Source organism: Bombina bombina, chromosome 12, assembly GCF_027579735.1.
Source record: "Bombina bombina isolate aBomBom1 chromosome 12, aBomBom1.pri, whole genome shotgun sequence".
Lineage (NCBI taxonomy): Eukaryota > Metazoa > Chordata > Amphibia > Anura > Bombinatoridae > Bombina > Bombina bombina.
In genome coordinates, this window is record NC_069510.1 from 38,965,950 (window position 1) to 38,989,804 (window position 23,855).

Sequence of the window (23,855 nt, forward strand, 5' to 3'; positions counted from 1 at the left end):
TGTGTGTTAAGGTGGTTTGTGTGTGTGTTAAGGTGGTTTGTGTGTGTGTTAAGGTGGTTTGTGTGCGTGTTAAGGTGGTTTGTGTGCGTGTTAAGGTTATTTGTGTGCGTGTTAAGGTGGTTTGTGTGCGTGTTAAGGTTGTTTGTGTGCGTGTTAAGGTGGTTTGTGTGCGTGTTAAGGTTATTTGTGTGCGTGTTAAGGTGGTTTGTATGCGTGTTAAGGTGGTTTCTGTATATGTTAAGGTGGTTTGTGTGCGTGTTAAGTTGGTTTGTGTGTGTGTTAAGGTGGTTTCTGTATATGTTAAGGTGGTTTGTGTGTGTGTTAAGGTGGTTTGTGTGCGTGTTAAGGTGGTTTGTGTGCGTGTTAAGGTGGTTTGTGTGCGTGTGTTAAGGTGGTTTGTGTGTGTGTTAAGGTGGTTTGTGTGCGTGTTAAGGTGGTTTGTGTGTGCGTGTTAAGGTGGTTTGTGTGCGTGTTAAGGTGGTTTGTGTGCGTGTTAAGGTGGTTTGTGTGCGTGTTAAGGTGGTTTGTGTGCGTGTTAAGGTGATTTGTGTGTGTGTTAAGGTGGTTTCTGTATCTTTTAAGGTGGTTTCTGTGTGTGTTAAGGTGGTTTGTGTGTGTGTTAAGGTGGTTTCTGTATATGTTAAGGTGGTTTGTGTGCGTGTTAAGGTGGTTTGTGTGCGTGTTAAGGTGGTTTGTGTGTGCGTGTTAAGGTGGTTTGTGTCCGTGTTAAGGTGGTTTGTGTCAGTGTTAAGGTGGTTTGTGTGTGTGTTAAGGTGGTTTGTGTGTGTGTTAAGGTGGTTTGTGCCCGTGTTAAGGTGGTTTGTGTGCATTTTAAGGTGGTTTGTGTGCATGTTAAGGTGGTTTGTGTGCGTGTTAAGGTGGTTTGTGTGTGTGTTAAGGTGGTTTCTGTATATGTTAAGGTGGTTTGTGTGTGTGTTAAGGTGGTTTGTGTGTGTGTTAAGGTGGTTTGTGTGCGTGTGTTAAGGTGGTTTGTGTGTGTGTTAAGGTGGTTTGTGTGCGTGTTAAGGTGGTTTGTGTGCGTGTGTTAAGGTGGTTTGTGTGTGTGTTAAGGTGGTTTGTGTGTGTGTTAAGGTGGTTTGTGTGTGCGTGTTAAGGTGGTTTGTGTGTGTGCTAAGGTGGTTTGTGTGTGTGTTAAGGTGGTTTGTGTGTGTTAAGGTGGTTTGTGTGTGTGTTAAGGTGGTTTGTGTGTGTGTTAAGGTGGTTTGTGTGTGTGTTAAGGTGGTTTGTGTGTGCGTGTTAAGGTGGTTTGTGTGTGTGTTAAGGTGGTTTGTGTATATGTTAAGGTGGTTTGTGTGTGCGTGTTAAGGTGGTTTGTGTGCGTGTTAAGGTGGTTTGTGTGTGTGTTAAGGTGGTTTGTGTGCGTGTTAAGGTGGTTTGTGTGCGTGTTAAGGTGGTTTGTGTGTGTGTTAAGGTGGTTTGTGTGTGTGTGTTAAGGTGGTTTGTGTGTGTGTTAAGGTGGTTTGTGTGTGTGTTAAGGTGGTTTGTGTGCGTGTTAAGGTGGTTTGTGTGCGTGTTAAGGTTATTTGTGTGCGTGTTAAGGTGGTTTGTGTGCGTGTTAAGGTTGTTTGTGTGCGTGTTAAGGTGGTTTGTGTGCGTGTTAAGGTGGTTTGTGTGCGTGTTAAGGTGGTTTGTATGCGTGTTAAGGTGGTTTCTGTATATGTTAAGGTGGTTTGTGTGCGTGTTAAGTTGGTTTGTGTGTGTGTTAAGGTGGTTTCTGTATATGTTAAGGTGGTTTGTGTGTGTGTTAAGGTGGTTTGTGTGCGTGTTAAGGTGGTTTGTGTGTGTGTGTTAAGGTGGTTTGTGTGTGTGTTAAGGTGGTTTGTGTGCGTGTTAAGGTGGTTTGTGTGTGCGTGTTAAGGTGGTTTGTGTGCGTGTTAAGGTGGTTTGTGTGCGTGTTAAGGTGGTTTGTGTGTGTGTTAAGGTGGTTTGTGTGTGTGTTAAGGTGGTTTCTGTATATGTTAAGGTGGTTTCTGTATCTTTTAAGGTGGTTTGTGTGTGTGTTAAGGTGGTTTGTGTGTGCATGTTAAGGTGGTTTGTGTGCGTGTTAAGGTGGTTTGTGTGCGTGTTAAGGTGGTTTGTGTGCGTGTTAAGGTGGTTTGTGTGTGCGTGTTAAGGTGGTTTGTGTCCGTGTTAAGGTGGTTTGTGTCAGTGTTAAGGTGGTTTGTGTGTGTGTTAAGGTGGTTTGTGTGCGTGTTAAGGTGGTTTGTGTCCGTGTTAAGGTGGTTTGTGTGCATGTTAAGGTGGTTTGTGTGCATGTTAAGGTGGTTTGCGTGCGTGTTAAGGTGGTTTGTGTGTGTGTTAAGGTGGTTTCTGTATATGTTAAGGTGGTTTGTGTGCGTGTTAAGGTGGTTTGTGTGCGTGTTAAGGTGGTTTGTGTGTGCGTGTTAAGGTGGTTTGTGTCCGTGTTAAGGTGGTTTGTGTCAGTGTTAAGGTGGTTTGTGTGTGTGTTAAGGTGGTTTGTGTGTGTGTTAAGGTGGTTTGTGTGTGTGTTAAGGTGGTTTGTGCCCGTGTTAAGGTGGTTTGTGTGCATGTTAAGGTGGTTTGTGTGCATGTTAAGGTGGTTTGTGTGCGTGTTAAGGTGGTTTGTGTGTGTGTTAAGGTGGTTTCTGTATATGTTAAGGTGGTTTGTGTGTGTGTTAAGGTGGTTTGTGTGTGTGTTAAGGTGGTTTGTGTGTGTGTTAAGGTGGTTTGTATGCGTGTTAAGGTGGTTTCTGTATATGTTAAGGGGGTTTGTGTGTGTGTTAAGGTGGTTTGTGCATATGTTAAGGTGGTTTGTGTGCGTGTTAAGGTGGTTTGTGTGTGTGTTAAGGTGGTTTGTGTGTGCGTGTTAAGGTGGTTTGTGTGCGTGTTAAGGTGGTTTGTGTGCGTGTTAAGGTGGTTTCTGTATATGTTAAGGTGGTTTGTGTGTGTGTTAAGGTGGTTTGTATGCGTGTTAAGGTGGTTTCTGTATATGTTAAGGTGGTTTGTGTGCGTGTTAAGGTGGTTTGTGTGTGTGTTAAGGTGGTTTGCATCTAAGCCTCTGCAGACTGCCCCCTTATCTCAGTTCTTTTGACAGACTTGCATTTGCAAACAGTGCTGACTCATAAATAACTTAACAGGAGTGAGCACAATGTTATCTATATGGCACATGCACTGAGATAAGAGACAGCCTTCAATGGCTTAGAAATTAGCATATGAGCCTACCTAGGTTTAGCTTTCAACAAAGAATACCAAAAAGAACAAAGAAAATTTGATGATAAAAGTTAATTGAAAAGTTGTTTAAAACGACATGCTCTATATGAATCATAAAAGTTTAATTTTGACTAGTCTGTCCCTTTAATCAACCAAAAGGAAGACCATGCCGCATATAACAAAATGGAAAATTGTACAACGTTCCTTTAACATTTGTAGATTTATTAAAGCATTCCTAGATTTATCAAACATTTGCTATTTATTGAAGAGTGCAAGATAACAGTGCAAACAAATAAATACTTGAAATATTTGCAATAAATATTTTCATAATAAAGTGGGCTGGATTACAAGTGGAGGGCTAATATAAGGTGTGCCCATAAAAGGTGCAAAGTTGCCTGTTTGCGTGTGCACGATAAATAAAAAAGCCATTACAAGTGTCTGGTTAATGCTACTGTGAGCTTGTGATAACAATTAGCGCTCCAAAAATTAACCAGAGATCAGATCTTTTTTAAATTTACTAAATGTCCCCCAATTGCCCCCAAATTTAAGTGTAGTGTTGATAACAATCAAATAAAAAATGTAGCTTTTTTTTTTTTTAAACAACTGCAAGAAGCAGTTTTTAGGGCTTAAAGTTGCCAGATGTGGGGTGTTAGAATAAAAACAGCACTAAAAAGTTCCTTTACATAGCGGTCTATGGGGACTGTGTATTCCTTGTAAATATATAGTATATGTCTATGCTTATATACATATATATGTATGTATTAATATGTGTATATACTCATATAAACACATAAATATATATGTATATAAGAATATACCTATAAATTTCAATTTGCTGCCCATCGCTGTGCGACTTACCCCCTATGTGTTAGGTTCCATTATAGATGAGACAAGTTACTGTGTAACATATTACAGGTCTAATGTTCTAGATCTTTCACACCTCACAAGATTTGTAGATATTAGGAACTCAGGAGGTTGATGGAGGCTGTTAGAGTTTTGTGGGTGGGACAGTGTTGGGAAGGTGCAAATTGTGGTTGGACACCTGGTGGGATTGTGGGCATGTCTGGTAGTCAATAGGCATTTCAAGGTGGTTTGTGTATCTGTTAAGGTGGTTTGTGTGCGTGTGTTAAGGTGGTTTGTGTGTGTGTTAAGGTGGTTTGTGTGCGTGTGTTAAGGTGGTTTGTGTGTGTGTTAAGGTGGTTTGTGTGCGTGTTAAGGTGGTTTGTGTGCGTGTGTTAAGGTGGTTTGTGTGTGTGTTAAGGTGGTTTGTGTGTGTGTTAAGGTGGTTTGTGTGTGCGTGTTAAGGTGGTTTGTGTGTGTGTTAAGGTGGTTTGTGTGTGTGTTAAGGTGGTTTGTGTGTGTTAAGGTGGTTTGTGTGTGCGTGTTAAGGTGGTTTGTGTGTGTGTTAAGGTGGTTTGTGTGTGTGTTAAGGTGGTTTGTGTGTGCGTGTTAAGGTGGTTTGTGTGTGTGTTAAGGTGGTTTGTGTGTGCGTGTTAAGGTGGTTTGTGTGTGTGTTAAGGTGGTTTGTGTATATGTTAAGGTGGTTTGTGTGTGCGTGTTAAGGTGGTTTGTGTGCGTGTTAAGGTGGTTTGTGTGTGTGTTAAGGTGGTTTGTGTGCGTGTTAAGGTGGTTTGTGTGTGTGTTAAGGTGGTTTGTGTGTGTGTGTTAAGGTGGTTTGTGTGTGTGTTAAGGTGGTTTGTGTTTGTGTTAAGGTGGTTTGTGTGCGTGTTAAGGTGGTTTGTGTGCGTGTTAAGGTTATTTGTGTGCGTGTTAAGGTGGTTTGTGTGCGTGTTAAGGTTGTTTGTGTGCGTGTTAAGGTGGTTTGTGTGCGTGTTAAGGTTATTTGTGTGCGTGTTAAGGTGGTTTGTATGCGTGTTAAGGTGGTTTCTGTATATGTTAAGGTGGTTTGTGTGCGTGTTAAGTTGGTTTGTGTGTGTGTTAAGGTGGTTTCTGTATATGTTAAGGTGGTTTGTGTGTGTGTTAAGGTGGTTTGCGTGTGTTAAGGTGGTTTGTGTGTGTGTTAAGGTGGTTTGTGTGCGTGTTAAGGTGGTTTGTGTGTGCGTGTTAAGGTGGTTTGTGTGCGTGTTAAGGTGGTTTGTGTGCGTGTTAAGGTGGTTTGTGTGTGTGTTAAGGTGGTTTGTGTGTGTGTTAAGGTGGTTTCTGTATCTTTTAAGGTGGTTTGTGTGTGTGTTAAGGTGGTTTGTGTGTGCGTGTTAAGGTGGTTTGTGTGCGTGTTAAGGTGGTTTGTGTGCGTGTTAAGGTGGTTTGTGTGCGTGTTAAGGTGGTTTGTGTGTGCGTGTTAAGGTGGTTTGTGTCCGTGTTAAGGTGGTTTGTGTCAGTGTTAAGGTGGTTTGTGTGTGTGTTAAGGTGGTTTGTGTGCGTGTTAAGGTGGTTTGTGTCCGTGTTAAGGTGGTTTGTGTGCGTGTTAAGGTGGTTTGTGTGCATGTTAAGGTGGTTTGTGTGCATGTTAAGGTGGTTTGCGTGCGTGTTAAGGTGGTTTGTGTGTGTGTTAAGGTGGTTTCTGTATATGTTAAGGTGGTTTGTGTGCGTGTTAAGGTGGTTTGTGTGCGTGTTAAGGTGGTTTGTGTGTGCGTGTTAAGGTGGTTTGTGTCCGTGTTAAGGTGGTTTGTGTCAGTGTTAAGGTGGTTTGTGTGTGTGTTAAGGTGGTTTGTGTGTGTGTTAAGGTGGTTTGTGCCCGTGTTAAGGTGGTTTGTGTGCATTTTAAGGTGGTTTGTGTGCATGTTAAGGTGGTTTGTGTGCGTGTTAAGGTGGTTTCTGTATATGTTAAGGTGGTTTGTGTGTGTGTTAAGGTGGTTTGTGTGTGTGTTAAGGTGGTTTGTGTGCGTGTGTTAAGGTGGTTTGTGTGTGTGTTAAGGTGGTTTGTGTGCGTGTTAAGGTGGTTTGTGTGCGTGTGTTAAGGTGGTTTGTATGCGTGTTAAGGTGGTTTCTGTATATGTTAAGGTGGTTTGTGTGCGTGTTAAGTTGGTTTGTGTGTGTGTTAAGGTGGTTTCTGTATATGTTAAGGTGGTTTGTGTGTGTGTTAAGGTGGTTTGTGTGCGTGTTAAGGTGGTTTGTGTGCGTGTGTTAAGGTGGTTTGTGTGTGTGTTAAGGTGGTTTGTGTGCGTGTTAAGGTGGTTTGTGTGCGTGTTAAGGTGGTTTGTGTGCGTGTTAAGGTGGTTTGTGTGCGTGTTAAGGTGGTTTGTGTGTGTGTTAAGGTGGTTTGTGTGTGTGTTAAGGTGGTTTCTGTATATGTTAAGGTGGTTTCTGTATCTTTTAAGGTGGTTTGTGTGTGTGTTAAGGTGGTTTGTGTGTGCGTGTTAAGGTGGTTTGTGTGCGTGTTAAGGTGGTTTGTGTGCGTGTTAAGGTGGTTTGAGTGCGTGTTAAGGTGGTTTGTGTGTGCGTGTTAAGGTGGTTTGTGTCAGTGTTAAGGTGGTTTGTGTGTGTGTTAAGGTGGTTTGTGTGCGTGTTAAGGTGGTTTGTGTCCGTGTTAAGGTGGTTTGTGTGCATGTTAAGGTGGTTTGTGTGCATGTTAAGGTGGTTTGCGTGCGTGTTAAGGTGGTTTGTGTGTGTGTTAAGGTGGTTTCTGTATATGTTAAGGTGGTTTGTGCGCGTGTTAAGGTGGTTTGTGTGCGTGTTAAGGTGGTTTGTGTGTGCGTGTTAAGGTGGTTTGTGTCCGTGTTAAGGTGGTTTGTGTCCGTGTTAAGGTGGTTTGTGTCAGTGTTAAGGTGGTTTGTGTGTGTGTTAAGGTGGTTTGTGTGTGTGTTAAGGTGGTTTGTGCCCGTGTTAAGGTGGTTTGTGTCAGTGTTAAGGTGGTTTGTGTGCGTGTTAAGGTGGTTTGTGTCCGTGTTAAGGTGGTTTGTGTGCATGTAAGGGTGGTTTGTGTGCATGTTAAGGTGGTTTGCGTGCGTGTTAAGGTGGTTTGCGTGTGTGTTAAGGTGGTTTCTGTATATGTTAAGGTGGTTTGTGTGCGTGTTAAGGTGGTTTGTGTGCGTGTTAAGGTGGTTTGTGTGTGCGTGTTAAGGTGGTTTGTGTGTGTGTTAAGGTGGTTTGTGCCCGTGTTAAGGTGGTTTGTGTGCATGTTAAGGTGGTTTGTGTGCATGTTAAGGTGGTTTGTGTGCGTGTTAAGGTGGTTTGTGTGTGTGTTAAGGTGGTTTCTGTATATGTTAAGGTGGTTTGTGTGTGTGTTAAGGTGGTTTGTGTGTGTGTTAAGGTGGTTTGTATGCGTGTTAAGGTGGTTTCTGTATATGTTAAGGGGGTTTGTGTGTGTGTTAAGGTGGTTTGTGCATATGTTAAGGTGGTTTGTGTGCGTGTTAAGGTGGTTTGTGTGTGTGTTAAGGTGGTTTGTGTGTGCGTGTTAAGGTGGTTTGTGTGCGTGTTAAGGTGGTTTGTGTGCGTGTTAAGGTGGTTTCTGTATATGTTAAGGTGGTTTGTGTGTGTGTTAAGGTGGTTTGTATGCGTGTTAAGGTGGTTTCTGTATATGTTAAGGTGGTTTGTGTGCGTGTTAAGGTGGTTTGTGTGTGTGTTAAGGTGGTTTGTGTGTGTGTGTTAAGGTGGTTTGTGTGTGTGTTAAGGTGGTTTGTGTGTGTGTTAAGGTGGTTTGTATGAGTGTTAAGGTGGTTTCTGTATATGTTAAGGTGGTTTGTGTGCGTGTTAAGGTGGTTTGTGTGTGCGTGTTAAGGTGGTTTGTGTGTGTTAAGGTGGTTTCTGTATATGTTAAGGTGGTTTGTGTGCGTGTTAAGGTGGTTTGCGTGTGTGTTAAGGTGGTTTGTGTGTGCGTGTTAAGGTGGTTTGTGTCCGTGTTAAGGTGGTTTGTGTCAGTGTTAAGGTGGTTTGTGTGTGTGTGTTAAGGTGGTTTGTGTGTGTGTTAAGGTGGTTTGTGCCCGTGTTAAGGTGGTTTGTGTGCATGTTAAGGTGGTTTGTGTGCATGTTAAGGTGGTTTGTGTGCGTGTTAAGGTGGTTTGTGTGTGTGTTAAGGTGGTTTCTGTATATGTTAAGGTGGTTTGTGTGTGTGTTAAGGTGGTTTGTGTGTGTGTTAAGGTGGTTTGTGTGTGTGTTAAGGTGGTTTGTATGCGTGTTAAGGTGGTTTCTGTATATGTTAAGGTGGTTTGTGTGTGTGTTAAGGTGGTTTGTGCATATGTTAAGGTGGTTTGTGTGCGTGTTAAGGTGGTTTGTGTGTGTGTTAAGGTGGTTTGTGTGTGCGTGTTAAGGTGGTTTGTGTGCGTGTTAAGGTGGTTTGTGTGCGTGTTAAGGTGGTTTGTGTGTGTGTTAAGGTGGTTTGTGTGTGTGCTAAGGTGGTTTGTATGCGTGTTAAGGTGGTTTCTGTATATGTTAAGGTGGTTTGTGTGCGTGTTAAGGTGGTTTGTGTGTGTGTTAAGGTGGTTTGTGTGTGTGTGTTAAGGTGGTTTGTGTGTGTGTTAAGGTGGTTTGTATGCGTGTTAAGGTGGTTTCTGTATATGTTAAGGTGGTTTGTGTGCGTGTTAAGGTGGTTTGTGTGTGCGTGTTAAGGTGGTTTGTGTGTGCGTGTTAAGGTGGTTTGTGTGTGTTAAGGTGGTTTCTGTATATGTTAAGGTGGTTTGTGTGCGTGTTAAGGTGGTTTGCGTGTGTGTTATGGTGGTTTGTGTGTGCGTGTTAAGGTGGTTTGTGTGCGTGTTAAGGTGGTTTGTGTGCATGTTAAGGTGGTTTGTGTGCATGTTAAGGTGGTTTGTGTGCGTGTGTTAAGATGGTTTGTATGTGTGTTAAGGTGGTTTGTGTGTGTGTGTTAAGGTGGGTTGTGTGTGTGTTAAGGTGGGTTGTGTGTGTGTTAAGGTGGTTTGTGTGTGTGTGTTAAGGTGGCTTGTGTGCGTGTTAAGGTGGTTTCTGTATATGTTAAGGTGATGTCTGTATATGTTAAGGTGGTTTGTGTGTGTGTGTTAAGGTGGTTTGTGTGTGTGTTAAGGTGGTTTGTGTGCGTGTTAAGGTGGTTTGTGTGTGTGTTAAGGTGGTTTGTGTGTGTGCTAAGGTGGTTTGTATGCGTGTTAAGGTGGTTTCTGTATATGTTAAGGTGGTTTGTGTGCGTGTTAAGGTGGTTTGTGTGTGTGTTAAGGTGGTTTGTGTGTGTGTGTTAAGGTGGTTTGTGTGTGTGTTAAGGTGGTTTGTATGCGTGTTAAGGTGGTTTCTGTATATGTTAAGGTGGTTTGTGTGCGTGTTAAGGTGGTTTGTGTGTGCGTGTTAAGGTGGTTTGTGTGTGCGTGTTAAGGTGGTTTGTGTGTGTTAAGGTGGTTTCTGTATATGTTAAGGTGGTTTGTGTGCGTGTTAAGGTGGTTTGCGTGTGTGTTATGGTGGTTTGTGTGTGCGTGTTAAGGTGGTTTGTGTGCGTGTTAAGGTGGTTTGTGTGCATGTTAAGGTGGTTTGTGTGCATGTTAAGGTGGTTTGTGTGCGTGTGTTAAGATGGTTTGTATGTGTGTTAAGGTGGTTTGTGTGTGTGTGTTAAGGTGGGTTGTGTGTGTGTTAAGGTGGGTTGTGTGTGTGTTAAGGTGGTTTGTGTGTGTGTGTTAAGGTGGCTTGTGTGCGTGTTAAGGTGGTTTCTGTATATGTTAAGGTGATGTCTGTATATGTTAAGGTGGTTTGTGTGTGTGTGTTAAGGTGGTTTGTGTGTGTGTTAAGGTGGTTTGTGTGCGTGTTAAGGTGGTTTCTGTATATGTTAAGGTGGTTTCTGTATATGTTAAGGTGGTTTGTGTGCGTGTTAAGGTGGTTTGTGTGTGTGTTAAGGTGGTTTGTGTGCGTGTTAAGGTGGTTTCTGTATATGTTAAGGTGGTTTGTGTGCGTGTTAAGGTGGTTTGTGTGTGTGTTAAGGTGGTTTGTGTGCGTGTTAAGGTGGTTTGTGTGTGTGTTAAGGTGGTTTGTGTGCATGTTAAGGTGGTTTGTGTGTGTGTTAAGGTGGTTTGTGTGTGTGTTAAGGTGGTTTGTGTGTGTGTGTTAAGGTGGTTTGTGTGTGTGTTAAGGTGGTTTGTGTGTGTGTGTTAAGGTGGTTTGTGTGTGTGCTAAGGTGGTTTGTGTGTGTGTATATGTTAAGGTGGTTTGTGTGTGTGTTAAGGTGGTTTGTGTGCGTGTATATGTTAAGGTGGTTTGTGTGTGTGTTAAGGTGGTTTGTGTGTGTGTATATGTTAAGGTGGTTTGTGTGTGTGTATATGTTAAGGTGGTTTGTGTGTGTGTTAAGGTGGTTTGTGTATATGTTAAGGTGGTTTGTGTGTGTGTATATGTTAAGGTGGTTTGTGTGCGTGTTAAGGTGGTTTCTGTATATGTTAAGGTGGTTTCTGTATATGTTAAGGTGGTTTTTGTATATGTTAAGGTGGTTTGTGTGCGTGTTAAGGTGGTTTGTGTGTGTGTTAAGGTGGTTTGTGTGCGTGTTAAGGTGGTTTGTGTGTGTGTGTGTGTTAAAGGTGGTTTGTGCGCATTTTAAGGTGGTTTCTGTATATGCTAAGGTGGTTTTTGTATATGTTAAGTTGGTTTGTGTGCATGTTAAGGTGGTTTGTGTGTGTGTTAAGGTGGCTTGTGTGCGTGTTAAGGTGGTTTCTGTATATGTTAAGGTGATGTCTGTATATGTTAAGGTGGTTTGTGTGTGTGTGTTAAGGTGGTTTGTGTGTGTGTTAAGGTGGTTTGTGTGCGTGTTAAGGTGGTTTCTGTATATGTTAAGGTGGTTTGTGTGCGTGTTAAGGTGGTTTGTGTGTGTGTTAAGGTGGTTTGTGTGCGTGTTAAGGTGGTTTGTGTGTGTGTTAAGGTGGTTTGTGTGCATGTTAAGGTGGTTTGTGTGTGTGTTAAGGTGGTTTGTGTGTGTGTGTTAAGGTGGTTTGTGTGTGTGCTAAGGTGGTTTGTGTGTGTGTGTATATGTTAAGGTGGTTTGTGTGTGTGTTAAGGTGGTTTGTGTGCGTGTATATGTTAAGGTGGTTTGTGTGTGTGTTAAGGTGGTTTGTGTGTGTGTATATGTTAAGGTGGTTTGTGTGTGTGTATATGTTAAGGTGGTTTGTGTGTGTGTTAAGGTGGTTTGTGTGTGTGTATATGTTAAGGTGGTTTGTGTGTGTGTATATGTTAAGGTGGTTTGTGTGCGTGTTAAGGTGGTTTCTGTATATGTTAAGGTGGTTTCTGTATATGTTAAGGTGGTTTCTGTATATGTTAAGGTGGTTTTTGTATATGTTAAGGTGGTTTGTGTGCGTGTTAAGGTGGTTTGTGTGTGTGTTAAGGTGGTTTGTGTGCGTGTTAAGGTGGTTTGTGTGTGTGTGTGTTAAAGGTGGTTTGTGCGCATTTTAAGGTGGTTTCTGTATATGCTAAGGTGGTTTTTGTATATGTTAAGTTGGTTTGTGTGCATGTTAAGGTGGTTTGTGTGCGTGTTAAGGTGGTTTGTGTGCGTGTTAAGGTGGTTTCTGTATATGTTAAGGTGGTTTGTGTGCGTGTTAAGTTGGTTTGTGTGCGTGTTAAGGTGGTTTGTATGCGTGTTAAGGTGGTTTCTGTATATGTTAAAGTGGTTTCTGTATATGTTAAGGTGGTTTGTGTCCGTGTTAAGGTGGTTTGTGTCCGTGTTAAGGTAGTTTGTGAGCGTGTTAAGGTGGTTTGTGTGTGTGTTAAGGTGGTTTGTGTGTGTGTTAAGGTGGTTTGTGTGCGTGTTAAGGTAGTTTGTGTATATGTTAAGGTGGTTTGTGTATGTGTGTTAAGGTGGTTTGTGTGCGTGTTAAGGTGGTTTGTGTGTGTGTTAAGGTGGTTTCTGTATATGTTAAGGTGGTTTGTGTGCATGTTAAGGTGGTTTGTGTGCATGTTAAGGTGGTTTCTGTATATGTTAAGGTGGTTTCTGTATATGTTAAGGTGGTTTGTGTGTGTGTGTTAAGGTGTTTTTTGTATATGTTAAGGTGGTTTCTGTATATGTTAAGGTGGTTTGTGTGTGTGTGTTAAGGTGGTTTGTGTGCGTGTTAAGGTGGTTTGTGTGCGTGTTAAGGTGGTTTCTGTATATGTTAAGGTGGTTTGTGTGTGTGTGTTAAGGTGGTTTCTGATTATGTTAAGGTGGTTTGTGTGTGTGTGTTAAGGTGGTTTCTGTATATGTTAAGGTGGTTTGTATGCATGTTAAGGTGGTTTGTGTGTGTGTTAAGGTGGTTTCTGTATATGTTAAGGTGGTTTGTGTGTGTGTTAAGGTGGTTTATGTGAACGTGCTAAGGTGGTTTATGTGAGCGGGTTAAGGTGGTCTGTGGGTAAGACTAAGGTAGGGTGACCAGATCTAAGGAAAAAGAAGGGACATTTCATCGACAACACACCATACTCAAAATGAAAAGTTTGAATTATTAGGCTAGGTTTTGGTTGTAGCATTTCAAACTATTTCTTTAAATTAAACAATGAATGAAAATTACAGCTACTACTATTATCACTGCTATTAATAAACAACTTCACAGGCAACATTGTTAAAAATATACATATTACAATAAATACCAGGCTTAATCAACTGTATTTACTTCCAGTTGTAACTGGTGATTTATTAAGTTGGTTAGGCAGAAGAATCCATTTATTTATGACCTCTTTATTTCATATTCTGAAAGGTGTTTCTTCTAGCTCTAACACACCCTAACACATTTGGTAATATAAATATAATATTCACAACAGATATCACTTAACAATAAAATACATTAGTAGTTATTAACCATAACCATTAACCATTCACAGAGTAATCTCTGCTGCTCAACTCTTTCTTTGCTCAGAAGTCACCTGCCCTCACACCCAATAAGACACCATCAAAAAGGCACAGAGACTTCTACTACCTCCTTTTCCACATGGCCACCACTGCAGCATGCAGGAAACTGTAGTTCCCTGGCTGCAGATATTGCATGCCGTAATGCTGCGATGAGCATAAAAATAATACCAGAATGAGAATTGTGCATACATAATAAAACATTAAATAAGTAGGACACTCATGATAAAAAAAGGGACATCAAAAAGTTTTGGGGACAAAGTGACAGTATGTAAAAAAAGGGACAATCCCGTATGAAAAGTGCAACTAAAATCTATATTTTAAAAATAATAGAAAACTAATAAATTAACCATTAACACAAAAATATGCAGAAAAAAAATGTATTGTTAAGGTGCATCAAAAATCATAACAAAATTATTCACAAAAAAATCGAATTTGACCAAAAACGTAAAATTTGAATGTAACTTACACAGGGATAAATCGTATTAAATTTACACAGTGTAAAATATAATTTAGGTACTCTGGATGTGCAAAAATCACTTAGGCCTAGATTTGGAGTTCGGCGGTAAAAGGGCTGTTAACGCTCCGCGGGCTTTTTTCTGGCCGCACCATAAATTTAACTCTGGTATCGAGAGTTTAATCAAATGCTGCGTTAGGCTCCAAAAAAGGAGCGTAGAGCATTTTTACCGCAAATGCAACTCTCGATACCAGAGTTGCTTACGGACGCGGCCGGCCTCAAAAACGTGCTCGTGCACGATTCCCCCATAGGAAACAATGGGGCTGTTTGAGCTGAAAAAAAACCTAACACCTGCAAAAAAGCAGAGTTCAGCTCCTAACGCAGCCCCATTGTTTCCTATGGGGAAACACTTCCTACGTCTGCACCTAACACTCTAACATGTACCCCGAGTCTAAAGACCCCTAACCTTACACTTATTAACCCCTAATCTGCCGCCCCCGCTATCGCTGACCCCTGCATATTTTTTTAAACCCCTAATCTGCCGCTCCGTAAACCGCCGCAACCTACGTTATCCCTATGTACCCCTAATCTGCTGCCCTAACATCGCCGACCCCTATATTATATTTATTAACCCCTAATCTGCCCCCCACAACGTCGCCTCCACCTAACTACACTTATTAACCCCTAATCTGCCGAGCGGACCTGAGCGCTACTATAATAAAGTTATTAACCCCTAATCCGCCTCACTAACCCTATCATAAATAGTATTAACCCCTAATCTGCCCTCCCTAACATCGCCGACACCTACCTTTAATTATTAACCCCTAATCTTCCGATCGGAGCTCACCGCTATTCTAATAAATGGATTAACCCCTAAAGCTAAGTCTAACCCTAACACTAACACCCCCCTAAGTTAAATATAATTTTTATCTAACGAAATAAATTAACTCTTATTAAATAAATGATTCCTATTTAAAGCTAAATACTTACCTGTAAAATAAATCCTAATATAGCTACAATATAAATTATAATTATATTATAGCTATTTTAGGATTAATATTTTTTTACAGGCAACTTTGTAATTATTTTAACCAGGTACAATAGCTATTAAATAGTTAAGAACTATTTAATAGTTACCTAGTTAAAATAATAACAAAATTACCTGTAAAATAAATCCTAACCTAAGATATAATTAAACCTAACACTACCCTATCAATAAAATAATTAAATAAACTACCTACAATTACCTACAATTAACCTAACACTACACTATCAATAAATTAATTAAACACAATTCCTACAAATAAATACAATTAAATAAACTAGCTAAAGTACAAAAAATAAAAAAGAACTAAGTTACAGAAAATAAAAAAATATTTACAAACATAAGAAAAATATTACAACAATTTTAAACTAATTACACCTACTCTAAGCCCCCTAATAAAATAACAAAGCCCCCCAAAATAAAAAATTCCCTACCCTATTCTAAATTAAAAAAGTTACAAGCTCTTTTACCTTACCAGCCCTGAACAGGGCCCTTTGCGGGGTATGCCCCAAGAAGTTCAGCTCTTTTGCCTGTAAAAAAAAACATACAATACCCCCCCCCCCAACATTACAACCCACCACCCACATACCCCTAATCTAACCCAAACCCCCCTTAAATAAACCTAACACTAATCCCCTGAAGATCTTCCTACCTTGTCTTCACCATCCAGGTATCACCGATCCGTCCTGGCTCCAAGATCTTCATCCAACCCAAGCGGGGGTTGGCGATCCATAATCCGGTGCTGAAGAGGTCCAGAAGAGGCTCCAAAGTCTTCCTCCTATCCGGCAAGAAGAGGACATCTGGACCGGCAAACATCTTCTCCAAGCGGCATCTTCGATCTTCTTCCATCCGGAGCGAAGTGGCAGGATCCTGAAGACCTCCAGCGCGGAACATCCATCCGGACCGACGACTGAACGACGAATGACTGTTCCTTTAAGGGACGTCATCCAAGTTGGCGTCCCTCGAATTCCGATTGGCTGATAGGATTCTATCAGCCAATCGGAATTAAGGTAGGAATTTTCTGATTGGCTGATGGAATCAGCCAATCAGAATCAAGTTCAATCCGATTGGCTGATCCAATCAGCCAATCAGATTGAGCTCGCATTCTATTGGCTGTTCCGATCAGCCAATAGAATGCGAGCTCAATCTGATTGGCTGATTGGATCGGCCAATCGGATTGAACTAGATTCTGATTGGCTGATTCCATCAGCCAATCAGAAAATTCCTACCTTAATTCCGATTGGCTGATAGAATCCTATCAGCCAATCGGAATTCGAGGGACGCCATCTTGGATGACGTCCCTTAAAGGAACAGTCATTCGTCGTTCAGTCGTCGGTCCGGATGGATGTTCCGCGCTGGAGGTCTTCAGGATCCTGCCACTTCGCTCCGGATGGAAGAAGATCGAAGATGCCGCTTGGAGAAGATGTTTGCCGGTCCGGATGTCCTCTTCTTGCCGGATAGGAGGAAGACTTTGGAGCCTCTTCTGGACCTCTTCAGCACCGGATTATGGATCGCCAACCCCCGCTTGGGTTGGATGAAGATCTTGGAGCCAGGACGGATCGGTGATACCTGGATGGTGAAGACAAGGTAGGAAGATCTTCAGGGGATTAGTGTTAGGTTTATTTAAGGGGGGTTTGGGTTAGATTAGGGGTATGTGGGTGGTGGGTTGTAATGTTGGGGGGGGGGTATTGTATGTTTTTTTTTACAGGCAAAAGAGCTGAAATTCTTGGGGCATGCCCCGCAAAGGGCCCTGTTCAGGGCTGGTAAGGTAAAAGAGCTTGTAACTTTTTTAATTTAGAATAGGGTAGGGAATTTTTTATTTTGGGGGGCTTTGTTATTTTATTAGGGGGCTTAGAGTAGGTGTAATTAGTTTAAAATTGTTGTAATATTTTTCTTATGTTTGTAAATATTTTTTTATTTTCTGTAACTTAGTTCTTTTTTATTTTTTGTACTTTAGCTAGTTTATTTAATTGTATTTATTTGTAGGAATTGTGTTTAATTAATTTATTGATAGTGTAGTGTTAGGTTAATTGTAGGTAATTGTAGGTAGTTTATTTAATTATTTTATTGATAGGGTAGTGTTAGGTTTAATTATATCTTAGGTTAGGATTTATTTTACAGGTAAATTTGTTATTATTTTAACTAGGTAACTATTAAATAGTTCTTAACTATTTAATAGCTATTGTACCTGGTTAAAATAATTACAAAGTTGCCTGTAAAATAAATATTAATCCTAAAATAGCTATAATATAATTATAATTTATATTGTAGCTATATTAGGGTTTATTTTACAGGTAAGTATTTAGCTTTAAATAGGAATCATTTATTTAATAAGAGTTAATTTATTTCGTTAGATAAAAATTATATTTAACTTAGGGGGGTGTTAGTGTTAGGGTTAGACTTAGCTTTAGGGGTTAATACATTTATTAGAATAGCGGTGAGCTCCGATCGGAAGATTAGGGGTTAATAATTGAAGGTAGGTGTCGGCGATGTTAGGGAGGGCAGATTAGGGGTTAATACTATTTATGATAGGGTTAGTGAGGCGGATTAGGGGTTAATAACTTTATTATAGTAGCGCTCAGGTCCGCTCGGCAGATTAGGAGTTAATAAGTGTAGGCAGGTGTCAGCGACGTTGTGGGGGGCAGATTAGGGGTTAATAAATATAATATAGGGGTCAGCGGTGTTAGGGGTAGCAGATTAGGGGTACATAGGGATAACGTAGGTGGCGGCGCTTTGCGGTCGGAAGATAAGGGGTTAATTATTTTAAGTAGCTGGCGGCGATGTTGTGGGGGGCAGGTTAGGGGTTAATAAATATAATACAGGGGTCGGCGGTGTTAGGGGTAGCAGATTAGGGGTACATAAGTATAACGTAGGTGGCGGTCGGCAGATTAGGGGTTAAAAATTTTAATCGAGTGGCGGCGATGTGGGGGGAGCTCGGTTTAGGGGTACATAGGTAGTTTATGGGTGTTAGTGTACTTTAGGGTACAGTAGTTAAGAGCTTTATAAACCGGCGTTAGCCAGAAAGCTCTTAACTCCTGCTATTTTCAGGCGGCTGGAATCTTGTCGTTAGAGCTCTAACGCTCACTTCAGAAACGACTCTAAATACCAGCGTTAGAAAGATCCCATTGAAAAGATAGAATACGCAAATGGCGTAGGGGGATCTGCGGTATGGAAAAGTTGCGGCTGAAAAGTGAGCGTTAGACCCTTTAATCACTGACTCCAAATACCAGCGGGCGCCCAAAACCAGCGTTAGGAGCCTCTAACGCTGGTTTTGACGGCTACTGCCGAACTCCAAATCTAGGCCTTAAGCAATTTGTACTTAAAAGTACAAAATACAAAGCCTAATTGCTGTTTTTTCGTAAAACGGGCTGAACATGGACGTATATGAAATTGTCTCTCTAATGCAAACGTCATTCTGTAAAGATTTTCACACTCACTCACTTTTTTTTATCTCCAACTAAATGTGGCAATCTTTTCTCAAAACACTCCAAATACCTAATACCCTAATAGAAAAACACATGCATATGAAAATATAGGCAAATGTAAGATGCTATACACAGAAAGCAGCATAATGTGATTTATATTGGCTGCAGGATTTAATTTTGAAAGTGCGCCCCCTGCTCCCTTCGCTCTATGAAGTGAAGTGCCCCTATCCATCAATCTCCATTACTTTCAATAGGAGCCATTTCGCCACTCGCATGGATTGCCCCATTTTTACGATCATTCCACCAGGGCAGCCCCGTGAGGGTTGGCGAGAAAAACAACATCTGATCTGGCGAAGCAAAGTTTAGCTCATTGGGCCCTATATCTTACATTCATACCTATTTTTGTATGAAGTTTTTCGATTAAGTTTATTTTTATTTATTTTTTTATTAAAAAATACAGTTTTTAAATTAAACTATTCTGTGAGTTCCAGTGTAATGTATGAATCTCCTTTACATACTTAAATACTTGGGTGTAGATTTACCAATGTCTGTCCGACATGATACGATGTAGAGGATCATGTCCAACAGACATCGCTGAATGCTGACAGCTTATGCTGTCGGCATTTATCATTGTACAAGCAGTTCTGGTGAACTGCTTGTGCAATGCCACCCCCTGCAGATTCGCGACCAATCGGCCGCTAGCAGGGGCTGTCAATCAGCCTGATCCTATAGGATCGGGCAGATTGAGGACCGTAGCCTCAGAGGCAGCAGACAATTTATGGAGCAGTGGTCTTTAGATGTGCACTTGTAGTACATGTTGAGCGCAATGCGAACGCAAGCTTGCTTTTGCATTGCACTGACGTGAGACACGTCATGACCACTAGCGCAGCAAATTTAAATATACATGTATATAGGCATATATATATTTACTGGAAACACACGGTTCCCATAGACCGCAATGTAAAGGCACTTTTCAGTGCGGTTTTTTTCTAACACCCCACACCCACCAACTTTAACCCCTCATAACTGCTTTTTGCATTTTTTTAAATGAAAAAAATTGTAGTTTTTCTTTTTTTAAATAAAAGAATATTCTTTATTTTACTTCAGTAGCTGAGAGAGGTCACCCAGTTACATGCCTTCCTGATCTCATCTCTGCTCTTACGTTACACATAACAAACACAGCATTATTGTGCTAGAAGAAGAAAACCTCTTTATGATCTGATTACACAGATGTTATCTATCAGATCCTGGATACATGACCACAGATAAGGGCTGTAGGATTGCGGTTAGATTTAGAGGGATTATAGTACTGAATGTGACCTGCTATTGTGTAGTGTGACCTCCTGCACAGTTATCCTGCAAATCGTACACCTGTAGGTTCATCAAGCCGGCTTGCCTATCAGCAGCAGATTTACAAGGGACTGTTTTAAAGGGACATTCTACGCTAAAATTATTATTGTATAAAAAGATAGACAACGCCTTTACTATCCATTCCCCAGCTTTGCACAACCAACATTGTTATATTAATATACTTTATAACATTTAAAACCTCTTAATGTGTGCCTGTTTCCAAGCCACTACAGACAGCCTCTTATCACATGCTTTTTTATTAGCTTTTCACAACAGGAGACTGCTAGTTCATGTGGGCCATATAGCTGGCATTGTGCTCACACCCGTGGAGTTATTTATGATTTAGCAAAACACAGTTCTAAATGCAAGTCAACAGATAATAAATAAAAAGTCATGTGATCAGGGGGCTGTCAGAAGATGCTTAGATACAAGGTAATCACAGAAGTAAAAAGTATATTAATATAACTGTGTTGGTTATGCAAAACTGGGGAACGGGTAATAAAGGGATTATCTATTTTATAAAACAATAACAATTATATTGCAGACTGTCCCTTTAAAGGGACACTTGTAATAACAAGACATTTCTTTTATCTTGCTATAGAATAAAATATCAGCCATCTTGTTTGTTACAGTTGTTTTCTAAACCCAAAATACACTCAGCACTTGCCTTATTTGGATAGACCAATGGAGACTTGCTTCTGTAGAAGGCTAGCCCCAGTAATAATGTTAATAAAAAATGCATTGTTTTGCAGTTGTTATCAGATAAAGCTAATTAGGGAACAATATGAAGCAGGGTCAACCTAAATATTAAAAAAAGAGAAGATATTATGATATTAGACAATTAAACCGTCGCATTTCACAATAAACTTCGTCAGAGCCAAGCTGTGTGTTTTTAATTAGTAAACATCTATACTAGTCCTTTAATTAGTAAACTACAGGCAGACCTGCTACATAGTTACCTAGTTCATGTTAATTTTATATTATAATATAGTAAAAGTTATGTTATAAACCAACATTATATAAATGCTAGACACATTCAATTTGTGCATGTAGTAGGGTTAGCCTTGAGAACTCAGCAAGTGCATTTCCAGTTCTGATAATTAAAAAAATACACAGTTTTCAGAACTAAATTGAACTAAAAGGGAGCAAAATAAATAATGAAGTATATTGAAAGTTGTTTTATTACTCATAACTAAACATTTAACATTGAAATATTTTTTATTGTCCTGTTAAACACAATTAAATGTTAAATTATGCATATAAAAAACTTTACAACTCTTTGTGTAATTCAATTGTTGCATGTCTGATAAATGTGGCAGCTAAGAAAAGTAAGAAAAGGATAATGTTACTCAAGAAGCTTTCAATTGGTGTGTTATTGCACTGCAAAACAACACAAATGTTGCTAACAAATTACAATCTAAATTATTTTAAAGAATATATTTTGTATATTAATATATTACATTTCACATATTCACATGCAGGCAGCATTCTATGGCAGCAATATTAGCAACTATATTTGTAGCAAAAACATTGCTGCAAACACTCCTGCCATAGAATACTAAAGAGTCACGTGCACGCTCTTAGCATATCTAGATTTGCTTTTCAACAAAAGATTTAAAGAGGACAAAGCAAATTTGATAATAAAAGTAAATTGGATTTTTTTTAATTTCATGCTCCTTTTGAACCATGCCTTTTTATTCCGACATACAAATTTGTTATAGAAAACTAAGCAAACATATTAATAACCAAGTAACTATATGATATTTTTGAAGATAAATTCTAATTGATTTTAATCCCGGCCTATGTAAAAATGAATTAAAAAAAAACCCCATCAAAACAAATGACAAGGAATGGTGTCTTGAGGGACACTATGGACAGGATTCTTATATGTTTGATCATGTTCTATATTTCTGATTACATCTTTGGGGGGTGTCTCTGCTATAAACATCTATAGTTTCTCTATACAAGAAATCTCGCACATGAAATGAGAAATTATTGCTAAGTGGTCAAAACAATTACAACCATAACATCTTCAGAAAGAAGTGTGAGACACAGTAAGCAGGGCTGGACTGGGAATATAAAGCAGCCCTGGAAACTTTGGAGACCAGCCCTGTTTTTAGTTGCGTCAGTAGAATGTTCATACCCCATTTTTCTCAAAAATGATTACTGGGATATTCTTTCCCCCTATTTTTTTTTCAGAATTATATTATATTAGTTTGTATTTAAAAAAAAAAAAAAAAAAGTGCCAGGTTGGTGGTATATAGGCACCCTACAACCCAATTACATCCATTAATCACCCCTTTAAATTGTAGTTTTCCATCCCCAGCTGCTGCAGCCCACCGGGAAACTCAAGTGCAGGAATAGATATAAAGGAAACCAACAATCAGTAAAAGGTTTTAATAAAACAAGAAAAAACTGAAACTAAGAATTAGCAAAAGGTCAGGTACCAAGAGATCAGTCCAGCAACAAGATACTGAGGAGTCAAGCAAGAGCATAGTCGTAAAGCAAGAGCAGAGTCCAAGAACAAGCCAAATGTTAGGTACCGTAATATCAGTCCAACAATAAAGTATTGAGGGTAAAGCAAGAACAGAGTCCAAGTACAAGCCAAATGTTAGGTACCGTAATATCAGTCCAACAATAAAGTATTGAGGGTAAAGCAAGAACAGAGTCCAAGTACAAGCCAAATGTTAGGTACCGTAATATCAGTCCAACAATAAGGTACTGAGGGTAAAGCAAGAGCAGAGTCCAAGGACAGGCCAAATGTTGGGTACCGTAATATCAGCCCAACAATAAGGTACTGAGGGTAAAGCAAGAGCAGAGTCCAAGGACAGGCCAAATGTTGGGTACCGTAATATTAGTCCAACAACAAGGTACTTAGGGGTAAAGCAAAAGCAGAGTCCAAGAACAAGCCAAATGTAGGGTACCATAATATCAGTCCAGCAACAAGGTACTGAGGGGTAAAGCAAGAGCAGAGTCCAAGAACAAGCCAAATGTTAGGTACCATAATATCAGTCCAACAATAAGGTATTGAGGGTAAAGCAAGAGCAGAGTCCAAGTACAAGCCAAATGTTAGGTACCGTAATATCAGTCCAACAATAAGGTACTGAGGGTAAAGCATGAGCAGAGTCCAAGAACAAGCCAAATGTTAGGTACCGTAATATCAGTCCAACAATAAGGTATTGAGGGTAAAGCAAGAGCAGAGTCCAAGTACAAGCCAAATGTTAGGTACCGTAATATCAGTCCAACAACAAGGTACTGAGGGGTAAAGCAAGAGCAGAGTCCAAGAACAAGCCAAATGTTAGGTACCATAATATCAGTCCAACAATAAGGTATTGAGGGTAAAGCAAGAGCAGAGTTCAAGTACAAGCCAAATGTTAGGTACCATAATATCAGTCCAACAAAAAGGTACTTAGGGGTAAAGCAAAAGCAGAGTCCAAGAACAAGCCAAATGTAGGGTACCATAATATCAGTCCAGCAACAAGGTACTGAGGGGTAAAGCAAGAGCAGAGTCCAAGAACAAGCCAAATGTTGGGTACCGTAATATCAGTCCAACAATAAGGTACTGAGGGTAAAGCAAGAGCAGAGTCCAAGTACAAGCCAAATGTTGGGTACCGTAATATAATATAAGTCCAACAACAAGGTACTGAGGGGTAAAGCAAGAGCAGAGTCCAATAACAAGCCAAATGTTGGGTACCATAATATCAGTCCAGCAACAAGGTACTGAGGGGTAAAGTAAGAGCAGAGTCCAAGGACAAGCCAAAGTTCGGGTACTGTAAGATCAGTCCAGCAGCTAGGTACTGAGGGGTAAAGCAAGAGCAGATTCCAAGGACAGACCAAAGTTCAGGTAATGGGAGTTTAGTCCATCAAAAAGATACCAAGGGGTAAAGCAAGAGCAGGACAGGCCAAAAGTTGGGTAAAGTGAGATTAGTCCAACAGCAAGGTACAGAGAGTTAAAGCAAGAGCAGAGTCCAAGGACAGGCCAAAAGTCAGGTACCGGAAGATCAGACGGTGAGGCTGGTACGGTCTACTGTATTATAAATCAAGATACATTCTCCCCTTCCCTGTGAAGATATTCTGTCTTTCTATTAACGCAACATAGATTTTGTAAGAGTATTTCCAAGCAAGCTATAGTAAATTGTGTTCTCAATAAGGGTGTTATAATTAAAGATTCACTGCTGTTGATGATGACGAGAAATACACAATTCCGTCTTACCAGCCTTAAAATGTTCACGTCAGGCGAAATGTTCACCATGCAGACAATACTTGAGGTGGCTTTGTTAGTAAAGTATAGACCTCATTACCGTACAACATTTTAGAAACTTCACACATGAATGCAAATATCAGTAGAATATGGGGGGGGGCATATTATTAGCAGATGTTTACTTACCATTTAATGTGCTTTTTCAAAATCTGAAAATAGAATATGTTACAATATATATCATATAAAGTATTTGCAAATCACAAAGCAAATAACGTATAGTTCTTAAAAAAGCTCAAATTACCAAAGAAAGATTGGATAGATATATGTATGAAGATGTTTAACTTTGCTGTTGTATTTTGTATTTAAACATTTCTGCAGAGTTTCCTCATTGCAATGCAAGTCACGCACATGGAAGGCCTATATCTTTGCTATTCATTGAGATGACCATCGGCAATAAAAAATAATCACATTATTGATTGATA

At 40.2% G+C, this 23,855-nt stretch overlaps 1 protein-coding gene across 1 annotated transcript in view; it reads right to left on the bottom strand.

The window, feature by feature from the left end:
• The window catches only part of FBXW5 (F-box and WD repeat domain containing 5), a 256,286-nt gene extending 232,707 nt beyond the window's left edge, over window positions 1–23,579 (bottom strand). The window contains exon 1 of the mRNA XM_053695329.1: window positions 23,560–23,579. The gene's annotated coding sequence lies outside the window, so the exon portion shown is untranslated. The remainder of the gene's footprint in view (window positions 1–23,559) is intronic.
• Between the last annotated feature and the right edge of the window lie 276 nt (window positions 23,580–23,855).